A 26,773-nucleotide genomic window follows, 5' to 3' on the forward strand; every position below is an offset into this window, starting at 1 on the left:
TTCTAAGTAGACTGCCTACAATAAGCATTACAATTTTAATTTGGGTCAGCGGTGTTTTAATCATTTATTTGTATGAATTACGCAATGCATATTGTGGACGGACCCCATTTAGCTGTGCGCCGCTGGGTTGAATATATAGAAGAGCACTTGCAGCGTCGCATTTAATTTCTCCATTCGGCCAGCAATGCGGTATTCTAGAGCTTATTTTCACCAGTTTTGCCAGCAAAAAAAAAATTTACTAAAATCGAAATACTGCATGTAAGCGCTCTTTGTATTTCAGTGATTTAAACTTTTTTGCAAAAAATATAAAAAAGGATTTTCTTGTTAATCCTTAGAATTATATTGCTCGTATCCACTTCACATGCCAAATGAGCAAAAAAAAAATATTTTGGCATCACTGTGCTTAAAGCCAAGTAAAGGTTGATTGCTGAATTAAAGCTGACAGTTTCCGTTCACTCCATTCCGTGTCTGTTTTTGGTTGTAGTTGATATATTATATTTATGTAACTCTATTCAACTGTCCAGCATTTCTAAGCCTGCAAGCGAAGAAGTCACTTGTCACTTTATGACCTAGCTTTAATTTGTGACTAAATTCCATGTGTCAGACCATTAGATGTGTCACAGAAGTATGTATGTATGTACATATTTTGTGAACCGCCTCACTTTATTCAGGTCATGCGAATATTCCTTTTGCAACAACCTTTCAGTTGCATGCAATTTTATGTGACTTACTTTTTGTCGGAAACTGCTATGATTTCTTTTTTTCGTTGCTCGGAAGAATGTACAACACCTTTTTGACTGAAGCGGGCATAATAAAAATTTTACAGTCAGCGCTGGCTGGTAGAGCTGTCTATGTTTATACGTATGTATATGACCCTTACAGGTGTTAACCAGCGTAACACAGAGGTCGACAGCATAATAATTGTTATACTGCCAACGCTGCCAAGCCCATAAAATTCCACAACTAGTTGTCTTGTCCTTGCATATTTTGGCATTCAAATGTGTATGCTGGCGCATAAAAATCATTTTTTAGACTAAAGGCAAAGCATTTAAAAGTCGAAGTGGGGGGCGTAAAGGTGCCATACGCATAACTCGCACCCCAGTTCAAACACATACATACATACATACTACATATTTAAAAGTCACTGTTAGGTCAAAAGCCTGCAAAATGTTATGCGCGCAATCTTACATAAATACATATTTTTAAAAGACGTAAAGAAATTCTGTTTTTTTCCTCCCTTTACACTAAATTATTCCTTTTTATTTTGTACTTTAATATATGTACTTTTCTCCAATCATTCTCCATTCGCCTCCAGCATTTACTTCTGCAAATGCTACTCGTCAAAGTTTAAAATTAAAATTTCATTAAATAAATGCAAAGAATTTTTAAATTATATACATACATACATATGTATGTACAATAAAATAATAAAATGTTGTCTTTCGACATTTTTTAATAAAAAATTCGCTATTTTAAGGAGGCGGTTACTTCTGCCGTATATGATTGAGAGTGAACTACTTGGCGGTAGGTCTTCATTCATTTAATCTTAACTGAAGGCATAAAACATACTACGAGTATGCTCGCCTTTCTGCTTTGGAAAGTCTTTTCTTAAAATTATCTATCCATATCCCTCTGAGAGAGTGAGTTTTCCTATTTAGCGTCGGCCTCGATTTCGCAGTAGCGCATTCTGTTAACCCAGTTTTCCAAGACATTGGTGAAAATTTCTGGCTTATCTCACAAATGGCTAACTCTATATTTGCCATTCCTTCAAGTAAATGTCTTCAATTTCCAGCCACCAATAACTCATAACTCTGTACTGTAGCTCTGACTGTTGACCGAAGTGGCGTTTCCAGCAGCATTTTCAAAGAAAAATGGGCCATTGATGCCACCGCTCCAAAAGCCGCACCAAACTGTCACTGTCACTTAGGATGCATTGGCTTCTCGACGATCACATGCTAGTTTCCGATTCCCAGATTTGACAGTTTTCCTTGTTAACATAGCCGCTGATATGGAAATGCATTTCGTCAGAAAAAATTATTTTTCGTGCAAAATCGTTGTGCATTTCGAGCTGCTCCAGCACATGGGTAAATTTCGAAAACTCAAAGTTAGCGATATTTTAGGGGGCGTGGTTTTTTCCGATTTCACCCATCTTGTATATATGTATGTATATTGAGAAGAGCAAGCACGCTTTCGTCGTCATCGACTGCGGACTCGGGTTGATCTTCTCCACTTGTTTAGTGCTGTTACCATTTAAAAGGCTGGAAAAATGTTTCTCCATAAGAGTATGTTCAAACAGGCCAATTAGCTGAGGCAATTAAGATTTAAATTGCGTCACTGAGTTTGGTGTTCACACACATTCAGTTAACTTGAAACAATTAGTGTTTGACAGCTGATATTTTTTTTTTTATTTTGCTTGTCAAAATTTTTTCCTTGGTCTGAACCACCATGATCTGAACAAAATCGAGATATTTTCAACTTTAAATAAAATTTTATTGGTGCAAATATAATATAAATATTGAACTTTTCCAGTCAATACAATAAAGTCTTGATTGCAGACTGGTATTTTTATGAAAAAAGAGAAGGATAATTTTTTTTTTTGTGACATTTCGTTTTCTTATTGAACATACCCTCTGCTTTTCTCATTAAACACACTTCACAGGGTTGCATGAGCAATTTTACGACAAGTTGCTGCTAATCGTTTCAGTTTTTATAAGGCCAATTTTGTTGCAATTAGTGGTTCAATTGAAATGCTCTCAATTAGCTAATTGGGTGCCTGTTTGAACATAGTGGCTACATTTCTTTATTCATTCTGAACGTTTGGAATAAACTTTTTGTTACTTATTCTTTTGAATGTTCCTGATGATATGTTAACGTATATTTCAAACGCATTCTGTTTATTCTACTACTACTACTACTAGTACTCAACAAAGGCATACTCGTATAGATAATTTATAGATGGCGATGTTGATTTTTATAATTTTAGCTCGATAATATGCAGTAGAATACATACTTAGAAGCAAATAATCTTCTTTGCTGCAAGTTTTAAGGATAAGAGCTTTGCTACATGCACACCAAGCCGAATATCGTTCAACTTTTTCTTTTGTTACTTATTTTTCAAACTGCATTAAACTTCGGCTATAAGCACTTTATTTCTTTTGCCGATATCGTCAATAGCAGCTTCTCTAGGCAAGCACTTGATCACTCATCCAAACGAGTGCTGGGCACTTGGCAAAGAATGAAGTTCGAATGGAGTGTTAAAGTACTGCAGCAATGAAGTTTCAATGAGTTGGAAGATTTTACGTCGTACGCTTTGTAGACGAGAGGTATGGGCAAAGTTTTGAGCTTCAAAGTACTTGAATGCAATTGTGTATGTGTGTGTGTATGTATGCGTGTGTGTGTGGCTGTGTAACTTGGGGTAACGAAAATTGTTTAAGTTGGAAAGTAAATAATCGCAAACATAAGCGTTTATGTACATACTGCTTAAGTATGTAAGAAAGTAAGCTAATTCCTGTCTATGTATTTGCTGCACATCTACACATTATTAAAACGTTTTATGTGCTGTGTTGATTTAGTAAGTAATATATAAGGCCCACTTTTGTTAGAGAATTTTTAAAAAATATGTGAAGGCATGGTGCAATAATATAAGGTGATATATATAGTGAAATTTTATACAAATATAAGCTGAATGACATAACTTAAATTGTTAACTTAATTTAAACATAAGATTTCATTCTTTTTTTATTATTCTATATATGAGATTTTGACATAAATATATATCAAAGTAATAAACCATGATACAAAAAAGAAGGTAGTTTCATATAATGACATTCGTTGTTGTTGTTAACCATTTGACTTTTAATAAAATTATGACATTTCATTAAATTCATGCTAGCTGATCACGAGCAGTAATTTTTTTTTAAGCAGAAGATTTCATCAGTCCACTCAAAGATGTCGAATATGATGAACCTGAAAATTAATGCATAATCTCAAAAAGGGGGTTGACAAAACTAGGTTTCAGAACGGATGAATAAAGTGATCAAAATTATACTTATGCTAATTGCTTATCGGAAAGCAGTCTGCGCAAGCCGAATTCGATTTAAAAAAGAAAAAATTTTAATTAAAGATAAATAATAAAAATGAAAAAATTAAAAAAATAACAACATAATGCTCTCATGATTTTTATTATAAAATAAAAAGAACAATTTCAATGAAGTCTCCTTTAACATTACATATTTTATATATTTTTAATAAAAAGGGTGCGAACCACGTGAGTAAAAAAATTACCAAGCACTGATAATGATTTTTCATTTGAAATAAATGTGGTAATGTGGTAAAAATGGTCTAAATGTGGGAAATAAAATACTCCGATTTATTGTTTTAATATTATCAAACTGGCAAGGCCGTTGAGAATGCTCACAATTTCTGAAACTTCAAAAAATTTTATTGTTCGTCAAAAGCTGTTTATTGAAACTACAGTATATTTTGCTTTGCTGCCTTTATGCTTAAGTGCACATTTAAGATACCTACCCCAAAATGCGCATCTGAGACATTATTTTTAACATTTATAAGGAAACTGCTCCGATAGATGCATTCAACATACCTGCACATTGGCGATAGCTGCCTTAAAAATTGTGCAACTAGTATTAATTATCAAAGAAAGTATTAGGTTTACCTGCACTGGCCTACAATTACCTAACTTTACAAGCTTTTATTTATTTTACTCATATCGCAGAACAACGGAAATGGCTATCAATTTTTCTAGTTATATAGATAATAAGATACCATTCGAAAAAAAATTTCGCTTGCATTATTTTCTACGTGATAAGTGCTTCTCTATTATTTGGTTTCATAGGGATTCGGATACCTTCCTCATTGAAGTAGTAAAGAAAATTCGCTTAAGTGCCTTTTTCGGTTAGGTGCACAAGTTTTTCGTGCAAAGAAGGATGTGCAGCTAAGCAAAATATACGTACCTTCTTTTTTGTATCATGTAATAAACGAACATTTTTCAAAAAACTGAGAGTGCCCTTTAGATTAGATTAGGTTGATGTGTCGGTCCCATGACCAACTCGCTTAGACCTTGCAGGCCCATTGTGACACCACTGTGAAGCACGGGAACCTCAGTGAGTATTCTCTATAGAACCATTTTGAAGCTCTTATGAAGCGTAGGATTGGTTTTATTCCTACACCATATAGTTCCGTGAGAGAGCTGAAAAAGTGCCCAACTAGAAAGACCGCTCTGCTCTTAGCTAAATCTGAGCAGCTACAAAAGAAGTGGTCAAATATTTCTTCTTCTTCCTCATCTCTGCTACTTCGGCAATATTCATGGGAGAATATTTTCAATCTCGAAGCGTGCCTACTATTTAAGCTTTAACGCATTCATTGATTTGATGGCCATCTGGCTATCCGAGAAGATATTAATCGTAGTCTTCGTAACGGCATGTGTATGAAGGTAGACATCTACCGCTTTTATAGCAAGGAATTTTGCCTGATAAACACTGAAGTGAACCGGAATTCGGGCGGATAATTACAGTCCTAATTCTTTAGAAAAAACTCCATAGCTAACCCTGTTTCTAGCTTGGATCCATCGGTGTAAAAATTTATTATATTTATTTAACGGCAATTTCCAGGTCGTCAGCGTGGGCAGTGGCTTAGCAACCCCCCTCTCTATGGTCAGCAGCAGGGAGTTCACTGGCAAAGCTCAATGAAGAGGAGAGAGAACCCCTTCCTGAGAAGTTCCTCTGCAGACCTGTCTGCTTAATGCAGTGTAGTAAAGTCTCAATCAGAGCAACCACGTTAGGGTCAACACCAAAATATTTTAAGACTCCCATAAGAGCGCTTGCTTTGATGTTGTTAAAGGCGCCTTCTATGACTACAGAGGCAACCAAAGCATACTCTTTATCTGATAAGTTCTTTTTCACCAACCTGACAAGCGAGTTTAAAGCGGTTTGCGTCAATTTTCCCTTTGTACAGGCACGCTACGCTAGGGAGAGCCTAGTAGTTGGTATCACGCCCTGTAAGTATTCATCCACTATCCTCTCTAAAATTTTGAAGAAGAACTACGTGAGATTAATGGGTCTGAAGTCTTTGGTTTTAATGTGGGACATTTTCGTCTCTCTCCAGGCTAGCGGAATATAACGCATGTTAAGACAGCTTCTTGTAACGACTTGGGGAGATAATAACCCGTAAATGCTGCAATTTTGCAGGGTATGCCATCAAGTTTCGATGACTTATATGGACGAAAAGTTTTAATAGCCCATCTGACCTTCACATTTGTAATCATTCGATTACCTAGATCATATTGCCTCCCATCATTAGCGGGGTCGTTATGCTCCGCCGGCTTGTTGCCTGGGAAGTGTATATCTAGGAGGATACCTTATGCGTCCTTGCTCGTCATAGTCCATGTGTTCCTTTGACCCTTAAAATAGCTCAGGCTATGTGGCAACTTTGTAAGAATTCTTCGCAGTTCTAACTGCCTTTTTTGTATCTTTTCAAGTCAGCCTTGAATGCTTCGGAGTATCGAACGTTCTCGTGGCTTTAACCTTGTTGAACATTATCCTGTTAGATTCAAGTAACGGGGGTAAATGTTTTGTTCAACAGCGTGGTTTTGTTTCCGCTCTGTGGCGAACAACCAAACATCTGGCTGCTAAAGAATTATTCATGGCTGTAGTTACCTGTTTAACCAATCCGTCCAGCTCCACACGCGTCGTGGGGTCATGTTTTGGCAGTAGAGGCCTAAGTTTTTTATTGTAAACTCCCCATTTACTTAGTACTTTTTTTTATGAAAATCGCTGTGATATAAAAGTAGTTTGCCAAAGAGCCAATTTGAATATTTTTAAGGGAGCTTAAGATGGCGATTAGAGCGCGAGAAACGTGAACGTATAACCCCTTTCTTTATTGCATCATGATGTGAGGGCTAGAATTAAAATTTTTAAGTAAATTCAAAGTAAAGTATGCAAAGAGAAAGCTACAAAATTTATTTGTGTTCCTTAACAAGTGTCTTGGCACTATTCATATATATTCTTACATCCGTTTTTACTGTCGGCCTTGCCGACTTCCCAATTCCTTATTCCCTCTACAGCTATATTATTTAACTTCCAGCCGTTGCGCTGCTTTTTCCTTGTGTCTGCTGAAAATCAACATTACGAGCGGAATGCGCCGAGCACAAAGCAAGCGGAAGCATGGAATACAAACCTATATACTTATCGCGTGTTTGGTTCTTTTCACCAAATTTATTTCTTCTTGCAAAGAAAAGCGCCTGTTAAATTTATTATCTGCATACCAAGCTATAGACGGCCGTGCTAATGCATACTTCCGTTTGTGGCTTATTTCGGTCTGGTAGTTTGGAAAGTTCAAGAAGCATGAAATTTTACGCTGTGCACCGCTCTCCACGAAATGATGAACTTCATAGTATTCCTTTAAATTTTATTAAAAGTTTTGTGAGAAATGTGCACATACACATATACATGAATACTAACGGCGCTGCCTTGTGTGTCAGAAAGCTGTCAAGCGCGCCGATTTCGTGGCACGCAAAATGGCGTGTTATTGTAGGCTCCACACAGGCCTCGCTGGCACACAGGCCAAATGTCATGCCGCTCATAGCACCATTTCTTCAATGTGCCGCCATCACTGGCCTGTTAATGGTTATTATAATTTTCATTAAAAATTTCAAGCGCGGTATTATTCACTTTTCTGTTCTTTTTTAAATATTTCCAAATACAGTTTATTTCAGTTCATACGACGACAGCTCGTTAAAATATACCACATACTATGTGATTGTGCAATTGCTTAAAATTATTGCCTACTTTTAGGCGTTCACGCGGCAATTTATCATATTCCTTTAATGCCATTACATATATCATTTAAATACATATGTATGTATGCATGTATAGCAGATGTGGATGCGTGTTGTTTCAACCTTACGAACATTTTTTTTATTATAGAAGGAAAAAAAATTATAAACGATTGACTTGCATTATTTTCGAGCAAGTAATCCCGATAATTGTTGCTTTATTTTTTAAAATCTCTAATAACTGATAAACAAACTTAAAATTTAATCTTAAAAGTACTTTACAAATTCCTGAACACATGAAAAACCTTACAATTTCCGAGAGAACGCAAAACAATCTACAAGAAAACACCGAAAATCACGAAAAGTTACGAAACTTGAAAAAATGCCGAAAAATATGGGCCAGTTCGCAAAATTGACAAAAACAAAAACCAAGAAAATCTGTTTAAATTATCTCTAGAAAAATCTCAACAGTAAAGCGTAAAATCACCAAGCTAAAAAAATAAGTTTATACAAAAATTTTCGGCATATACATAGGTTTATTTTCACATATTATTTTTATTTTTTATAAACCAAAATTTGCGATATTTTTTTTTCTAGCAAAAAAACTGGATTCCTAACATGGTAAACCAAAAAACTCCGCAAACAGGCCAACCAAATCCTGAGCAGAAATTACCAAAAAAATCCAATAAAGAGAATACTGAAAAAACTTTCAGAAAACCAAGAATTCGCAAAAAAAAACAATACTTTTGCCTTTCAGTCTAGCACACCCAATTTTTATATATTGCATTTTCCCGAAAATCATCAAAAACACTACATATACTACATATACTGAATAGTCACGGACAAATCGCGAATAGGCCTAAATCCCGAAGCATTACAAACAAAAATCCGCAAAATATCAGGAAACCCCTAGACACCTATCTCAAGAGTGATATTAAACTAAAATTAAAAAATTACGAAACCCATATTGCCACGAAAATTGGATGACTTTTTCAAATGGACACGTTTAGCGCGAATACTCAACTAAAGGTTCAGCATTCGGCCATAGATTTTTAAAAGATAGTCGATCTTTCCCCCGACGGAGGGCAAACTTAGTAAATTTTCATGTTGCACAGCTTACGATTTTTTTCTTGATTACATACTATATTCTGTAGTGTTCGTCTTCACTGAAAAGCCTTTGGACCAAGGCTGTAGTGCACCTTCTAAGAAATTGTGAATGAAAATTTCCTCACCAGTTTCCAGACTTTGTTCCATTAAAAATTACGGGGTTTTTTGCAGCTAGTTGATACTTTCAGGGCTTTAGTCTGAGTTCCCTTTTATCAATAAGCGGCATCCCCTTTGCGGGGAAATTCCCAAACCTATCGTTGTCATGATCTAACGAACGAGAAACCAGAGAACGAACTACGCGCAGACAGTTTTAAAATCTTCTTTATCCAAATATTCCATGCAATACCTGTTTCATAAGCTATGTCAACGGGGAGAGCTCTTATGTCATTATGTGTGCAATATAACATCGCTCGATTGCTTTCCTCGACTTTTCGAGATGACACGGACCCGTGTCGCTAATTTTTCAATTACTCTACCGACTGAAGCTGAACGATAGTCTGATTTCGACTTATTGTCAGAGACCTACCACTTTAGAAAGCCCTAGAATAAAAATTCCAGCAATATCAAATTGCGTGATCTTGGGGTACAAAATCACATAACCTCTGTCAGAGATTACCATACTCTGAAATCGTTTATACGGAATGTTCTTCGTGGCGTCCATTGTGTTATACGTAGCGCCTTCCTACTCTTACATACCACACGGCATCCACGTACATATCGTTCAACTTGGACTGGAAGAAATCGGCCATCTATAGACTCAGTGGCAAATTTTTTTGTCCACAATCGGAATGAAAGAGCAGCTTCTTATCCCTAAGAGAATATTATTTTTGGACTACTAAACATCTAGGCGGTTTGGCATCAGTCGCTGAATAATAAAATGTAGATAAGAAATACGACGATTAAATAACAAGCTCTCACTTTTGAAAATATTGACGCCGCCTTTTTACTAAGTATATTGACTTCGAAATTTAATATAGTATACATGTTGTTTTCAGTATCTTCTTCAACCACATAACTCCTGAAAATATCGATCTTTTTGACCTTTATTTAGAAGAGAGTTAACCCCAAAAGCCCAATCTACGTCTGCAAGGCGTATACGGAATCTGTTTTTATACCTTTCATGAGCATGAAATGGTATTATAACTTTGGTCCGATGTTTGTAGGTACCAGAAGAAAACGAGATAGACCCATTAAAATGTATACTTATATGATCAGAACGTCGAGCTGAGTTGATTTAGCCATGTCCGTCTGTCCGTCTGTCCGTCTGTCTGTCTGTTTGTATGCAATCTAGTCTCTCAGTTTTCGAGATATCCGTATCAAATTTGGTAGGTGGGTGTATTTTTATAATGTATTAATCATTTGTCGGAACCGGTAGAATCGGACCGCTATAACATATAGCTCCCATACAACTGATTGTTCAGATATGAGATTTTTCGTTATAACTTCTCCATTTATGCAGCTACGAACATGAAATTTTGCAGTACTTGCACCCATTATCAACAGAATACTTACAGTGAAAATTACAAAGATCGGGTCACTATAACCTATAGCTCCCATACAACTGATTGTTCAGATATAAAATTTTTCGTTATACTCCTCCATTTATATAGCTAGGAACATGAAATTCCGCTTTATTTTCAATAATTATCAACAGAAAACTTACAGTGAAAATTAAAAAGATCGGGTAACTATAACCTATAGCTCCCATACAACTGATTGTTCAGATATGAGATTTTTCGTTATAATTCATCCATTTATGTAGCTAGGACCATGAAATTTCGCGCTGTTTTCACTCATTATCACCAGAAGACTTACAGCGAAAATAACAAAGATCGGGTCACTATAACCTGCAGACCCCATACAACTGATTGTTCAGATATGAGGTCTTTTATCATATCTCCTCCATTTATGCAGCTAGGAACATGAAACTTCGCACCATTTTCTCTCATTATTAACAGAATACTTACAGTGAATATAACAAGGATCGGATGAATACAACATATATCTTCCATACATCTGATTGTTCAGATATGGGATTTTACTGTAAAACTTCTTTATTTGAACAGCTAAAACCGATAAATTTCGTAAGATATTTTATAAATAATAATACAAAGTCTACTGAGAAAATCATCAAAATCTATGCTGTATAAGCTTTATCTCCTATAGCACTGATTGTTCAGATACCAGTTTTTGCGATATATCTCCTTTATGTAGGAAACTAAACCCAATAAATTGTGTTACCGGTTTACATACCGATCACATAGCAGTGAAAATCACTTAGATTGGTGCCATATAAAGTATATCTTCCATACCTCTGATTGTTTAGATGCGATTTTTTATATAAGTATGTAACTCCTCTATCAATGTATGCACATGTATTCAAAAGCAGTAATCTTTCAAAGTAAAATTTGCAGATGTTCATGAAAGGTATGAAGCCTTCGGCATAGCCGAAGACAGCGCTGCTCTTACTTGTTTTTTTTTTAATTTGAACATAAAAATGCCTTTATACTTTGCTGTTTTAAATAAATTTGGTTGCAGTTTTTATTATTAAAACTGTGTTTTATTATTAGTTTATATATGTTAGGGCTAAACGCAACTTTCAAATAGATTGGGTTTCTAGGGTTAAAAGTTGAGCATAAAATTAAAGTACAAAATTACTTAACAAATTCGCACAAATCACATTTTCCTTTGCAAAACAAATACTATGTACATAAGGTGGGTTGTTGCACTCATATACAAATATTTCTCATAAAATAATTTCATAGATTGGACACAGTGCTATCGTACCAAATAATACGTAATTATTATCTCATTTCCAAGAAAGTTATCATCCTTAATATTGTATTACCTATATTTTCCTTGTGATTCTCTCGGCTCTGCTGCATTTCAAGGTATTCGTAGATAATGAAAAAAGTACTCGTCTCAGGTGTACAGCACATGTGTTTGCACTGTCGACAATAAATTGATTTTCAGGTGTACTCAGTGGGAGTTTTTGTAATGTTCGCCTATAAATTTGCGCACATCCTCACACCTGCTGCTCCGACATGAACAGCCAGTGCACGAATTCGCACAATTTCATACAAATAGGAGCATGTATGTATGTACATATGTATGAACATATGAATGTATGTATGTAGTTATAGATTGATGATGCGCAAATAGAGCAGAGGAAGGTCATCGATAATTGATGTGTGTGCGGCGTTAAGTGCAGGGAATTAAACACGAAAAACGAAAAAAAAGTAATTGTCGAATAAATGATTGCACTTTAAGCGTATTTTACTCGTTTAACTTTCAAAGGTAATTTCAGAAGAAATGTCTAACGAACAGGAGAATAATGATAGGGATAATAGTTGGAAGGGCAGACTGCATGCCCATTAGTGGAGTTCGCAGAGAAAAAGAGCGAGTAAACTTTAAATAAATGAATTTCTCCTCAGCCCATATTTCCTTGAAACCTTCAAATAGTGCACACTTGTAGCACACCAAATAAAAATCGTTACATTAATATACATATATGTACGTACATATGTATGTATATAGATTAGGGTGGTCCAGAAATGCATGTGGAAAAGTAAAGTCCGAATTTTAATGCTCTCACCCCATAGGATTGTTCTATATTGAAAAACATACCCTTGTTTTTTATTTCAAAATCCAAAAACATTTACAGGTCGCTCAATCCCACGAAAAATTTTTTTTTTTTTTTTCAGCGCAATTTCTATAATTTGGTTTAGATCCGATCATTGGATCGGGAAGAAATCAACGACAATCTAAAAGTTTTATGAAATTCGAAGTTTTGTTTTTTGCTTAAAAATTCCATTTATTCGAAAAAGTTGTCATTTGAAATTTTACGTTTTTAAATTTATTGGTGAAACCGGGCATAAAAATAAAATAAATTTTACAATACCGTTGAAAAAACTTTTTTTGGTGAAGCACTCTAATGGACATAAGTTGCTTGGTAACTTCGAGTGCATTTGTTTTGGATTCGAGTTGTTGCTCGGAAAATTTCGGCTGAATTGTCACAAAAAAGGTTTAAGGTTTGCATTGTATTGCATAATATGCAACGACTCGTTAAGATATCTGCCAGTATTATTAATTTGTTCTTAAGCAAGTTAACTTCAACCCTGTCGGAAACATCAACACCGAAAATGAGAAGTTAACAAGTTTATCAAATCGCTACTTATTATATCCCCGAGGGTCTCCTTTGCCTGGCGCTGTCCACAAACTTAGCTTCGTTAATGCTCTCCATTCGTTCTGTCTTCTTTCCTAGGCTGTACGCTTATGGTGTGTGGTCCTATTGCAAAGAAGGGCTCGGGCACTACTGGTGTTGTAGCATGTCTGCCTCCACCCAGGGCCCTTCAACCCCTTTATCCTCCAGAAATATGGACGAACTCCTCATTATCTATCTGAAGTACTCAGAATTCATTTAAGCAACCATCATTTCCATGCTCTTTATTTAACATGTGGCAAGGAGCTTCGTATGCCCAAACAACTTCATTTTGACACACTGTACACAGAAATGAAGCATAGAAAGCGTTTTTTCAGGGTACTCGTATCGAAGAACTCCCCACTAAAAAGCAAAAAAAAAATACGAGGCTGCTGAATTTTTGCGAATATTCATCTTTGTTACTGGACAAGTCATCGATGACAGTAGAACAGTTGCGCATCTGCGGGTACTTCAATGGCGTCTCGATATTGGTATGCATACTGGAGTGACGTATGTATGCTAGACTTAGGGGACAAAGAAATTTCCCTTATTTCGATAAGCTAAAAGCCTTTCAACCAGGTCACCGCTGCTGGTCAGGCAACCTTTAAGACCCTGGAGAGCTCATCCTCGCATTTGATCACTGCAATTTTCAACAATATCCGCGGATTCCAAGCGGGAGCCAGCCATAATCTTGTGGAAGATAAATAAGAGTAGTCTGTGATCGATTTCGTAAGATTTTTCTAGCTCGGTTTCCCGCTTTTGAAGTTCGCATCCATTAGTCTAATTAGGCCCACTGCTTCGCTCAATTTCTAGTCTTAGCTCACTTATAAACTGCACCAATCTCGGCCCGAAACCTGTTTGGGTGGCTGCATTCGTATTTTTCACTCGGTGTTCTGGTGTCATTTGCCTCACTCTTTTCTATTCTATTGAGAATAGTTTAGACCAGCTGGACCATTTTTACGTTTGCTGGAAGAAAACTATCGAGTAGGAAAAATAAACTACTTCGCCTTAAGGAACTAGTACGTCCTGGTGTAGTATTGAGGAAACCTTCCGAACCTGCTGTCGTTTCTGATTACCCATAGCCAGGAGTGCTCGCTGAATTTTGGGCACTTTCATCTTTGGGAGCAGAGCACAAGTCTTTAGAGTAAAACCCAGCTTCTTTGCTTAGCAAAACTATTTCATTGCCGTTCTGCTTGTCTAACCCGCTTAACTTGCAATACTAGATGCGATATGGTATCCAAACTTTATAGCAAAATGCTAAGATGTTAGGACATTAAAATACTAATTTTATAAATTGACTTCAGTAAATGTTGACCTGAAAAAAATGTGTTCTAATTTTTTTCTCACGAATTTGCCAGCGTATTTCATTTCTGAAAACCTAAAAAAAAAGCTATGTCATATAAAAACTGCATAATGTATTTTATAACTAATAAGAAACGTACACCAGACATACACATACAGACACATCCTTTTCTTTATATGTTCACACGAAGTAGGCAATGGGTTTAATGCACTCAAGAGAGCTGAAACGGAAATGCTGAAAATTCAGCGAAGCAATAAAATTTACTTTTTAGACGAGTAGAATCAAAATAACAGCCCGGGGCATCTGCCGAGATACTCTTAAACCTATGGCGATGCTTCAAATCGAAACAGAGGAAAACTATTATAAAAATTTTTTGAAGTTACTGCTGAGCATTAAAACTCTGCTGAATGGCTGGTAGGCAAATAAAAAGCACAGCTGGACAAAGGCATTGCAAACAGTTAAGAGCGGCTCATAAGCGTATGGAAAACTGCAAAAGAAAAATGGATAAAGAGGATAATAAAGTTGTCGTTTCATTGTATGCATGCGCAGCAAAAGAAAACTTCTCGTACAATAAAAATAATTAAAGTTGCCGCCAAGTTGGGTAATATAAGTCGCGGTGCCTAAAATAAGAGGAAGGAAAGAGTAAGTGAAATGTATGGAAGCAAACTTAAAGGAAAATGGCCGACCATTGAATAAACGGCTGAACAAAAAGTAAAAACTCAGGGTATGCTAATGTAAATTTATAAAGAAAAAAAGCATTGTAAAAAATTGAGAATTGTGCACTTAAAAAGTGGAAAGAGAAGACAAATAAAATCAGTGCGGCAAAAGTAAGTAAACGAAAGCAGAATCTGCTTAAGTTGCAAAAAGTATAAGGGACAAATAATAATAAACAACAGACAAAAAATAAGCGACCGCTTGGCAATTTTAAAACACTTTATTAACAGCCAAACTCATCTACGCCCAAGTAGAGTCCTTTCTGATGCAAATTTCAAAAATCTATGCTAATAATTACGTAAATTTACGGATCATTTGCGTTGAAGGCGTAGACAGACAAAGTGCAAGAACGTTTTTTCTTAAGAATGTGTGTCGAATTTTCTTTAGGATCATATGCAGCATAGCAGGCATTAGGGTGGTCAAGCGAATTAGTTCAAGCATTATTGCCATACCTTATACATATATATTTTTTGTCTGCTTGGATATTTGTTTTTTAAATCCAAGTGCTAAAAACTTTAGTTAGTGGGTCTTAAAGATTACTATGAATGAGAGTAAATAAATTGTTATTGATTCCTGTTGTTTCCATTAGTGGAATGGATTGACTCTTACAAGGTTCTTTTTTAACGTTTACAAAAGTTTTTTTGGCGTGCTCTTCAGTTTGATTCCAGTTCATCAAAAATTGAGGGCGGACGTTCCTCTCGGACGCCAAAATCAAAAGATCCTCGAAAATTCTAAATTGCCAAATTTACATTTATGGGACAGTAAACACTGCCAAAGGCAATTAAAATCCACGAAAGGAGGTATATATATTCTTAATTCGTTCTCCTTCCTAAAACATAGATGTCGAAAAAACCTCGGACCTCGATTTTGCACAAGAAAAATTTAATTGAACTTTATTCAAACAAATTTCTGAAACAGACCATTAATACAAATTGCATTTCAACATTATTCAAAAAGAAGAAAGGATACACAAATTTTGGGGTCTTTTGTAAGGATATCTAATAGGATTTTCTTTCTAGAATCCAATCTAAGTACTAGACCATATACAATACAGGGAAGGGTTTGCATTGCGATCTTCTATTTGTAAGTGAAAAATATCACTTCTGTCGGCGAGGCCGCGTCTGTAAAAATGTAAGAGAAATGTTGAGAATGCTCATCGGCGCAAATAATACGCTTAAAATTTCCTTGGTGTCATCCCGCACTGTTGCGCCTTGGAGACCTTTTTTACCATCTCTTAATACCTATCGTGCTGGTGAAAAGTTAAAAATCAGACATGTCGAAGCCACCGTGGCAATACTCAAAGAGCTCACCATTCCAACTTCCCATCTTTATTCGTCAACCGTTTCAACGCCATATGAAAGGCCGGCATGATGAGAGATTTGAGGAGCTCTTGGAAAGTTGGCGCATATTCCTAAAGGTAGTTAAGCTATTTCCCAAAGAATAAAATATGTACGTTCAGCAGGCTAGCATGTCTTCTAGCTTATCCTCGTTCAAGACTAGACCGATCTCTGTAGCGCCATCAACGAGGTCCTAGGTCAATCGGCGTATTCGTTAAATTAATCCCAGAAACTACGTTGGATTGCATACGCTTTTGGATCCCTGCGGACTTTGTCTGCCGTTGGCATCGAATAAAATTTCAGCTCGACAAAGTATTTTGACAAAAATTATTATCCAAACGGATATAATTTGTATCCAGAAATAAGAATTTCGGAAATCACAAAGGCTGCCGCTGTTTGGTCAAAACGACATAGCTTCCTGGAGGCATTCTCGACATCGGAAAGTTTAATAACATAAACAGCACTTCTTTCTATTCAATTAGTCCACGTGAACAATTTTAAAGAGATGAGTAGGTTGAGATGCACGGTGGAGAGAATACAGAAGGTGGCGCCGATGGCAATACTGCTAATCGGCTCTCATTGAATTTGACAGAATCAGCTGTTTTTCTGACGTCACAGTCGAGTGGACAGCAGTAGTGATGTGCTGAGTCAATACTTTTAAGTATCCAATACTCTCGATACTCGGTACCGAAACATTTAGGTTTCGAATAAAAGCGCACATAGGCCAAAAATATGGAAAAAACGGTTCAGGGGAGACTCGCCTATCAAAACCAGAATGTAGGAGCCAATGGAGCTTTTAATACTGATTCAAATGAAAGATGTATATATGTCGGTATGCCATAATACAGAGAAACTCTTACTTGTTTGAAGCATTTTTGTTCCAGCTGAATCGGACGATATCATTTTTGTATGCAGATTCTGTAACCAGTTAGCGACAATTTTCGAATCGGTATCGGTTTTGTTGACGTATGATATGAAATTTTTTTACGTCAACAAGTGCGATATCGATCCGAAGCTTGTCGCTAACTAATTACAGAATCTACCCCTCCCTGAAAGGCTTCTTCATCCGTCAAAGTATTTTTCTTGAACCTTGGATCGACTAGGGTGAAAACTGATAAAATAATATTTCTCTGTTGCGATAAGTTCAAGTGTTTTAGCCGATATCGTATATTTAAATTATTAATGAAAGTATTTTCTAAACTTGAAATGCATATAATGGCGAAGGTTTAATGTAAAGAATCAGTATCGGGTACCGATAAGGAAGTATTGGGTACCGAAACCTTTTTTTCATTTAAAAATTTAAGAAGTCAAAGAAAGTAAAACCAACTTTTCTCTAAAAAATTAATTGAAAATAGCTTTCTCACAATAAAAAACCTTTAAAAGCATAAAAAACAGCATGTACTTGGCATAGCTAATAATACTCATTTCGAACCGCATAAAAACTGGATTAAAAAATGAAAAACCCGATCACCCTACTAAAAATAGATGGGCCTAAGTATCAACTATGTACGTACGAATTTCCACATTTTCCGACAATTTAAAGTATTCAGCGCAAGCCATTTGCATATTTTTCGCAAACAATTTTAGTAGTTTTCTTTCCAAATAGAAAAATAATAATAATGGAATAACAAAATGCACCAAATTCCGACAAAAATTTAAATGAAGGCCTTGCATACTGTTAAAAAAATATAAATAAATTTTCAAAGAACAGCAAAGTAAAAGGGCGCATTTTGTAGTACTTAGTACAATACATATCCAGTTTAGTAGGAATGTCAGGCGTGTAAGTGGCATAGCGTAGCGTGGCATGGCGGAAGCAAACACAAGCTGACCTAAATAGTGGCACACAGTTTTTTTTCGCAATTTTTGCAATCCCGCTAGTCCCTAGGCAAGGGCCCAGTGTCGCACAGCTTGTCCATGGTAGGACGTGCACATATACATACATACTCATACTCGTAAATACCACATGCAGCATGTGCCATCATGCCTTGCGGTTGCGAATTCCATGTGCACTTATGTAGCTCTTTCGCTTTTTACTAGTGGTTTATATCAATTTAAAGCAAAGTGTGGTAAGTGTTAAAATATTGTACGAATGAATCTATGTGTATGAAATTTATTTAAAATATTTATATATGTACAATGCAAATACATACATAGCTATGCATGTATGTATTTTTGTGTTTATGAATGTACATATGTACATAATAGATCTCCATTTATTTAAATACTTCTGCCAAGTGAGGTCGAAACGGAAGTTTTTTTTTTACAAATTTATCTTCACCATGTGACAACTTTGTGTAACAAACATCAAGGCGACCGTCACAAGTCGGAAGAGAAGCCCAGCCAAACACTTACATATGTCTAAGCGCCAATCTGTTATTATTATGTGACAACTTAAATAATGTACATATACCTTTCACGATTACCATTTCCAATTTATTTTTCGGACCAAAAAATGGGCCAAATGGTAAAAAATGGACCAATTTGTCAAACAGTTGTATGTGCTGATCTCCAACCGAGGGAAGAACAGCGTCAGGAATTTTATACTTCCTAGATAATAAGACCATTTTTGGCCGCCCAGTTATTAACCGACTTCCAAAAAAGGAGGAGTTTATCAGTTCGTCGGAATATTTTTTTTTTTTTTTTTATGTACGTTACCGCATAACTTTGGACCACGTCAACCGATTTCGATAATTCTTTTTGCATCGGAAAGGTAGTGTCTCAGAGGTGGTCCCATACTAAACTGGTTAAGATCCGATCAGCGGATCATGAGATATATATATATATATTTTTTTTTTATATGAGAGTTGAAGTCGGTTTTTTTTTTGCTAAAAATTACTTGTTAACTATGTTAAGATACCGTTGGGTCAGTTCATAAAGCGTTTTCAGGTATTTCCTTATAATTGTAAGTTCATTATCTTTTGCATAGGCAATTACACGACTGCCGTGCTTCTTCAGCTCCTCTAGTAAATCGTTCACCACGACGACCCAGTGCAAGGGTGAGAGGGTATCGCCCTGTGGGGTGCCCCTACACTGTGCGATGCATGCAAGCGCTGCCCCATGTGGCCATTACAGTTCTGTCCCGCAGCAAGTTTTGGATATGCCGAATGAGACTGACATCAACCGCAAGCTTATCCATCGACTTAATTATTGCACTCTACGGCAAAATCTTTGTATGTGAAGACTTCTTCTATCCACCTCAAAATTGTGCATGCTGAGCTCTTGAAAGGCGATCCCTAGGAATCACGCTCCATATGCGCAGTTCAACCAGCCTCTCCAACGTTTTCAGTACAAGCGATGAGAGACTGATTGGCCGGAAGTCCTTGGGGACAACAAGAGAGCTCCATCCAACCTTCTGGATGAACACCACATTGACGACCCTCCAACGCTTGGGAATATACCCGTATCTTACGTAGTTAGCATAGATTGGGACCAACCAACGGCCCGACACCTCTGCAGCTATTTGTCAAGCTTGTTACTCCTCGGATAGAATATACATCAGGAACACTCGAAGCATGTCTCTCATTCGTTTTTTGTTTAGAAGACATCTAAGCTGATATTAGTGCTTCGATGCTTGTGTCTGACACAACTAACTGCCATGTTCCGATCGAAAAAGTTGATCAGTCTCCTTCCGCTATGAGAGATATTCGCTGGCAGGCTAAATTTTCCGACTGCTAAGCGAAATATTCCTCTTCTGTCCATTCTGTCTTAAGACGCCAAGCACTGCTTTTTCAAGGAGCTTCTAGATTTCCTCGTTGGTCTCATCGTCCTTCTCCCCCGTCGAAGCGTACGTACTAGGAATGTTGCGAATGTGGAATTTCAGACATCAGCGGATGCGAATATATAAAGCAGTGCCAGGCAACCAGCAGGCGTTTCTTAACCGAATTCTAAGATGGAGTGGTTATCAAACAAATTCTGAAATAGGGCGTTTTCCGAGATAGGGCGTTTTCGAACTGCCTACCAAAACAGGTCGATCATCCACTCAGGTGTGGCTATACTGTTGACTCTTTTTTACTTACTTAGCAGCCAGCATACACATACTGCCAGCCTGGGAACGAACTAAGCAAGAGTTGCTCACAGGCGCTTATTTGAGCTCACTAATTTGAAATTAGGGGTGTTCTAAAGGAAGCGAAATCAACCTTAACAAATCTATGAACATTCTTGTCTGCTATCCAAGTTTATATGGATCCGTCCGCACCTGGTTGGTATAAATGCAAGGAGGAAAAAAGGAAAGGTTGTTTGGCAAAGTTGTAAATGTACCAAAAATAAGGTACCGAATGTACTTTGAAACTAAAACAGGGCTAAAAGGTACAATTATACCGACTTTTCTATCAGTAGTGCAAAGATATTTTGCTGCTAATTTCTTGAAAATATGGCAAACGATTAGCTGTAGTGTGTTTGACAACCAAATTGCAAACAAAACAAATGTTTACTCTGCTAATATAATAATAATAGATTGGCGCTTACACATATGTTAGTGTTTGGCCGAGCTTCCCCTCCGCTTACTCTGCTAATGCATGCTAAAAATATTTGGTTCCTTTCAGCGGTGGATTCTTATGAATTTGTAATTGTTTTTTGGTTATTTGTGGGAGCTGATTGTGTTTACATGCAAAGTAAGCAAAATTTAGTCGTCAGATATTACCATTTTTTACCAGAAATCCCGTACATTTTAAATGTTACTCTCTCTCGCGCTGAGCGAACTTTTACCTTTTGACAGTGTTCCCAGATTTATCTCAAGTAATACGGGCTCAGACCAAATATATTTACATATGTAGATGGACGTAGAGAGCATTGGACAGCCTGATTTAAAAACAGAGGCACATACATATGTATATAAGCGTATGACTCTGCCTTTGCACCAATATTTTCAAGGTTGTAAAAATTTCAAACATACATTTATGGCACAGTACAGCTATGTTAATCCATTCTGCAGCTGCAGCTAAGTGAAGACGAAAAATCGTTTACCAATATTTTTCAAAGTTATATATGTATGTATTTCGATATCTCTAATTGTTGGCGTTTCTCTTTCTTTTCTGCTTCGTAAAATTTGCTAAGAAAATATGAACGAAAATTAAGGCTAGAAATTACGAGCAGTTTAGATGGAAAGTTTGCCTTGCTTTAACAAATGATTGGCAATTTTTTTTTTTCAAACACAAAGTTTATACAATGAATACATAAGTAGATTATATATATGTACATAAATACACATACGCACATTTATATATTTTTTATAAAAAAAAAATTTACGTTCTAGAAACCAACGGCTATACATGCAAAAAGATCATCAACTTGCTCTCTTTCGCGTTACTACTTCTAATTATAACTTCTTTTCGTGCGCCTTCGGGCGGAAACGGAAGTGCTTTGGCATGCACAAGGAAAACAAAAATCAAAAGCAAAAATTTGATAAAAAATTATGAGATTATTTTATGGCATCTAAATACATATTTGTATGTATATGCGCCAAGAGCCGTTTATTAAAAGCGTCTAAAAGCGCAATAAAGCGGAAATTGCTTGTTACGAATTAATTATGCATGAAGAGCTTTTATGGCCACAAGTTAAATATGTACGTATGCATTAATATTTGTACAAAGTTATTGAACATTACAACGTGCGACAAAAACAAAAAAAAATTCAAATGTGGTAAAACTATGTTTTAGTTTTTAACTCTGACGCACACTGGGGCCAAGCGTGCTCCAAATTCAATTTTTAAAAATGTTTTTGTTTTTGGAAAAATAAAACCGCGGTTTATTCCCCATTAAATTCTACATTCGGTGGTAACTTTTCATCTTTCTATCGTTTTTCGGCTGGGAGATATGCGTGTCCAAACTTGGCGAATTTGAACGAAAAACTTTTTTTTCAAAACTGAGAAATTCGAAAGACGGTACTATATTTCGTTATTTTGTTTTTTCCATTACTTAAAATTAAGTTTATTTATTCGTTTTGAGGTTCTTTTTTTGAAATTATGCGTTTTAAAAAAATATGATTAAAAAAAACCAAACTAACCTCTGTTTTTTGCAAATGTATTTTTCAAGATCATTTTTTTTTAAATGCGCAAAGCGCTTTTGAATTTGACAGTACTGCAATAAAGTATGTTCCTTCCTTACTAAGAAACCGGGTTCAAAACCAAAAGCACTTTGCGCATTTTTAAATAAATTGGTTTTAAAAAATTTACTTTGGTTTTAATCAAACACAAAAACATATACTTCTGGTTAAGTTTGATTCTGTTTCATTTCGAACTTAAACTGTTTATTATTTTGAGATTGCTCAATGAATAAAAAGCGGATTTAGTTCTAACAAGGGCTTTAAAATCTTTAGGGAGGTTACAGTAGGAAAACGGGTCGCGCTGACAATTTAGGAGACGGTTTTAAAAGATTGCTAGATTCAGATTACTTGATCGCACTTGTTGCCAGTGGTCACCAACCGGAGATTTTTCTTTGCTGAAGCAATGGAGTTACTTAGTAGAACTTGAAGCGAATAATATTAGTTTAATGGGGCGTGGATGGTATTTAGATTCCGACTATGAGGAAGTGTCACAGTTTTCATTATATAGTGTTTATCATAACTATAAGGCACCCATATATTGACAAGTTTTGACTATTTTTTTATTATTATTTAATTTTAATTATTTTTTTTATAAAAATATTGTTTACTTCTTGAAAAAAAAATCGAATAAAGCTGAGTTTTAAGCTTCGTACAAATATCGATGTTTTTGATTAGATATTTAAAAAAGATTTCGCATGCAAGATTGAAGTAGCTAGGACATACCGTTGATTTTTTGGCAAGGTTTTTGGTGTAGGTGTCGCTCATTTCCTCCATATAAAAAAAATCGTCGAACATACTTCGTTTGGAAATACGTAAGTACCAGCTATTTGCCACTTGCACTTTAATGTACTACAATTAAATGGGTTACAAAACTTCATACTCAAAATCCTTTTATTAGTGCGTATCATAACTATATGGGACCCACATATTGAAAATTAATTAGATACATTACTTGCATTTCGATATTTTGTTTGTTTAATTTGTAAGTCTCTTTAAATTTAAAACATAACGGGGCATATTCATAGTCTAATCAAACACGAAACTAAAAATAATTTGGAGTTTTTGGACAAATTTAAAAAAAAAAAAAAAATGTTTTCAGAGAGCTGAAATTATTTTTACTTTCATCTTTGTTTTTGACCATGCATTTATCCCGTTATGTTTTACATTGAAACGTAAATTTGTGAAACCTAGTACTTCCTACATTTTACTATCTAACTGATCTCTATATAAATGACTTCACCTGTTTTATGCTCTTTCATAGTGATTACATGTGTTACAGTGTTATTACATTGATACAGCTATCCTAAAATCGAAAGGACTCGTTCATCCTGATTATAAAATTTAAAAATTACCTATTTTTAATAAAATTAGCTGGGGTAATACTCTATAAAAAATTGGCCACTAATGGGTTAAAATATGGTCATCAATGCGTTAAGTCAAAGTCGTAAATGGGTAAATTATTCATAATTTGCACAATAATAAAATCAAATTAACTTATTATAAGATATTACAAAAAACTGGGTCACCAATGGGTTAATGCATGATCAATAATGGGTTAAGACGTCAAAAATGTCTAGTCTTATGGAAAGCAAATGATTTCAGAATTTTGTGCACCCGCTTATTTGGGGCGGCCCCAGTGTGTGACGTCAGTATATTTTTTAAAGGACTTTGAAATTTTAAAGATATGATCAATTCAAAAAATTATCTAAAAAAATCAATGCAATGTAGAATAAAAATATGCATACCAAATGAGAGAGGAAATTCTATGGATTTTAAAAACAATAAAGTTTTTTGGTTTATATGGACGAATAGGTATTGAAAATGCGCTTTTAATAATTTTTTTCTTTTTAAGTAAATAAAATTTACAGGACAAAATTCGATGATAAGGTCGTGCGTATAATAATCATCAAACAATAATTTAAAAGAAAAAAATAAAATATTTTAATTTTTCAAGGATATTTAAGGAAAAAATGTTTAAAGGACATTTTCCATACCCATTCGTCCTTATGCACCAAAAAAATGTATTCTGTTATAATTTAACAGAATAATTTCTTTTATATGATATCGCTATTGTTATTCTACATTGCAGTGAATTTTTTTAATAATTTTTTGAAGTAATCATATTTTTAAATTACAAAGTCCTCTAAAAATATCCTGACTTCAGAGAGAAAACCTAAGTACGCAGTTTTACTATAATTCACCCACAGTTTCGGGAATATATTAATTTTTTGTGTGTAAAATTTACTGTCGCATGGCGTTATTAATTCAGAGCCCAAACAAAAAAAAAACACAAAAATTTCTTCCCTAAACCAAAATATTAGACCTTTAATAATAAATAAAATAATGCATTAGTAAATGAAAAGCGAAAGAAAAACTAACTTTCACAGCTTTAATATAAATTACAAAATTAGATGGATTACGCGACATCACGGCTCTGTTGCTTTCAACCCATCCATCTACTCGCCGTCAACTTCCTGCAGCTTTTCCATTTATTACATTTCGTTGCGCAATGCAAATTCTCTCTTCGGTTGCATTCATCTACAGCAGCTAATGAAAGTCATATTCTTGTTAACTGCATAGCTGCTAATAAACAAATTCCATGAAATCCGGCAACAGCTGTGCCATTGCATGCCATCACAGCTGGAGCAGTTCACAGCTAGTTGGCGAAATGTTACTGCACCTGCTGATTACGCTGCAGCTAATCGGCAGGTGTACCAACTCTATTTAATTTAAAATCCGCCAAGCTGTCAACTTCAATGCCAAATAAGTAGACTTAATAGATAGGACATATAGAAATCAGTGTACAATTGTATTTAAGTATATGTATATGTACATCTATGTTAACAACCCTATTCACACAGACAATTGCATTCTGTGCACCCGAGAGCATGCAAATAAATTACAGCCTGAAATTCATTAGACACCGCTGGGGAAAGCCTAGAGTTAAATATTAAAGTTTTGTAATTTTCCTTCTAGCGATATTGAAATGCAATGAGTCGATTTTAACATATTTATGCCTTAAATAAACAATTTATCGTAGGTAAGGGAATGTTGCTGTAGTCATTTCAACTTTTAGTGCAGTCGCCTGATCCAACAGAGCATAATCCATACCTAGAACTTTAGTCAGAATATTAAGAGCGTGTCTACTTATTTTGCTCATACCATCCCTCAAAGCGGGAAAAAATGGGGAAAAAAGTGTGTGGCCGAGTTTCTCCTCCGATTTGTGGCGTGCGCCTTGATATTATCACATAATGGGAAGGGACCCACAGTTTTACGCCAGCTCCGAACGGTGATTGTATTTTTATGAAAAGCTGTATTTCATGGCAGAAATCCATGGCTGAGTGGAAGATCCGACCTATGTATATCAGCTGCCGGTTCGAAAACGCCCTATCTCAGCACATTTTCAATGTATTTTCGTTTGAGTAGGGCGTTTTTGAATCGACAGCTGAGATAGGGCGTTCTTCAATTCAAATTCTGAGATAGGGTGTTTTTTAAAAAGTTTTCGGAGATACGGCGGTTTCGAGCTGGCTGCCGAGATATCCACTCAGCCATCGGAATACACTCGGAGGTGCAACTGCTATCAGAAAATACTTTTTGGTTTATTATTTTTTGATATTGTGTTGAACCGGGCTTTAACCCAGGCCCTGCGGAATGGTAGCACGTATTACTGCTAACCACTACACCATAGCGACCGCCAAAGCTCCTTTGTAGTCAAAACCTTAAAAAACTAAATAACTTTCATTTCAGGCAGATCTATCTTACGCTAAAGCCACTATGCGAAAATCAACATCCATATTAAACGGGAAGATCTAGTAATACTGGACTACCGCTCCTAACTCAAGCAATTGAAAAGGCATTGTAGCATACTTAAACAGAGAGCCTTGTGTGCATTTTTTGATATATCAATTAGTTTTTATAATATGTCACAAGAAAGAATATCCATCTCTATGGCAGGGAATAATACCTTTAAGCTAATAAGTAAATACATAAGGACTGTTATCTCCACTGTTGCGGCCTATACTGCAGGGAATACATCAGAACGATTTCAAAAATGAAATCGGGTTTTTTTGTACCGGCTACCGATTTCGTGAAAAGCGGAGTTATCATGCCCATTTCTTTTACTATGGTTATTTCAAAAATAAATATTTTTTTTTGTATAAATATTCAGCCAAAAGACGAAATTTGGACACTTTAACATAATTGAATTATGTACCAAAAGAAATTCAATTATATGTATTCACATATTCTCATATGGTCAAACCCATAATAATGTATGTAGCACT

At 35.7% G+C, this 26,773-nt stretch overlaps 1 protein-coding gene across 6 annotated transcripts in view; it reads left to right on the forward strand.

Moving 5' to 3' along the window:
• Positions 1–26,773, forward strand: part of LOC118744472 (cilia- and flagella-associated protein 91) — a gene marked incomplete at its 3' end in the record, with an annotated part of 285,289 nt that overhangs the window by 177,266 nt on the left and 81,250 nt on the right.

Source organism: Rhagoletis pomonella, unplaced genomic scaffold (assembly GCF_013731165.1).
Source record: "Rhagoletis pomonella isolate Grant_MI unplaced genomic scaffold, Rhpom_1.0 Rhpom_scaffold_00008, whole genome shotgun sequence".
NCBI lineage: Eukaryota > Metazoa > Arthropoda > Insecta > Diptera > Tephritidae > Rhagoletis > Rhagoletis pomonella.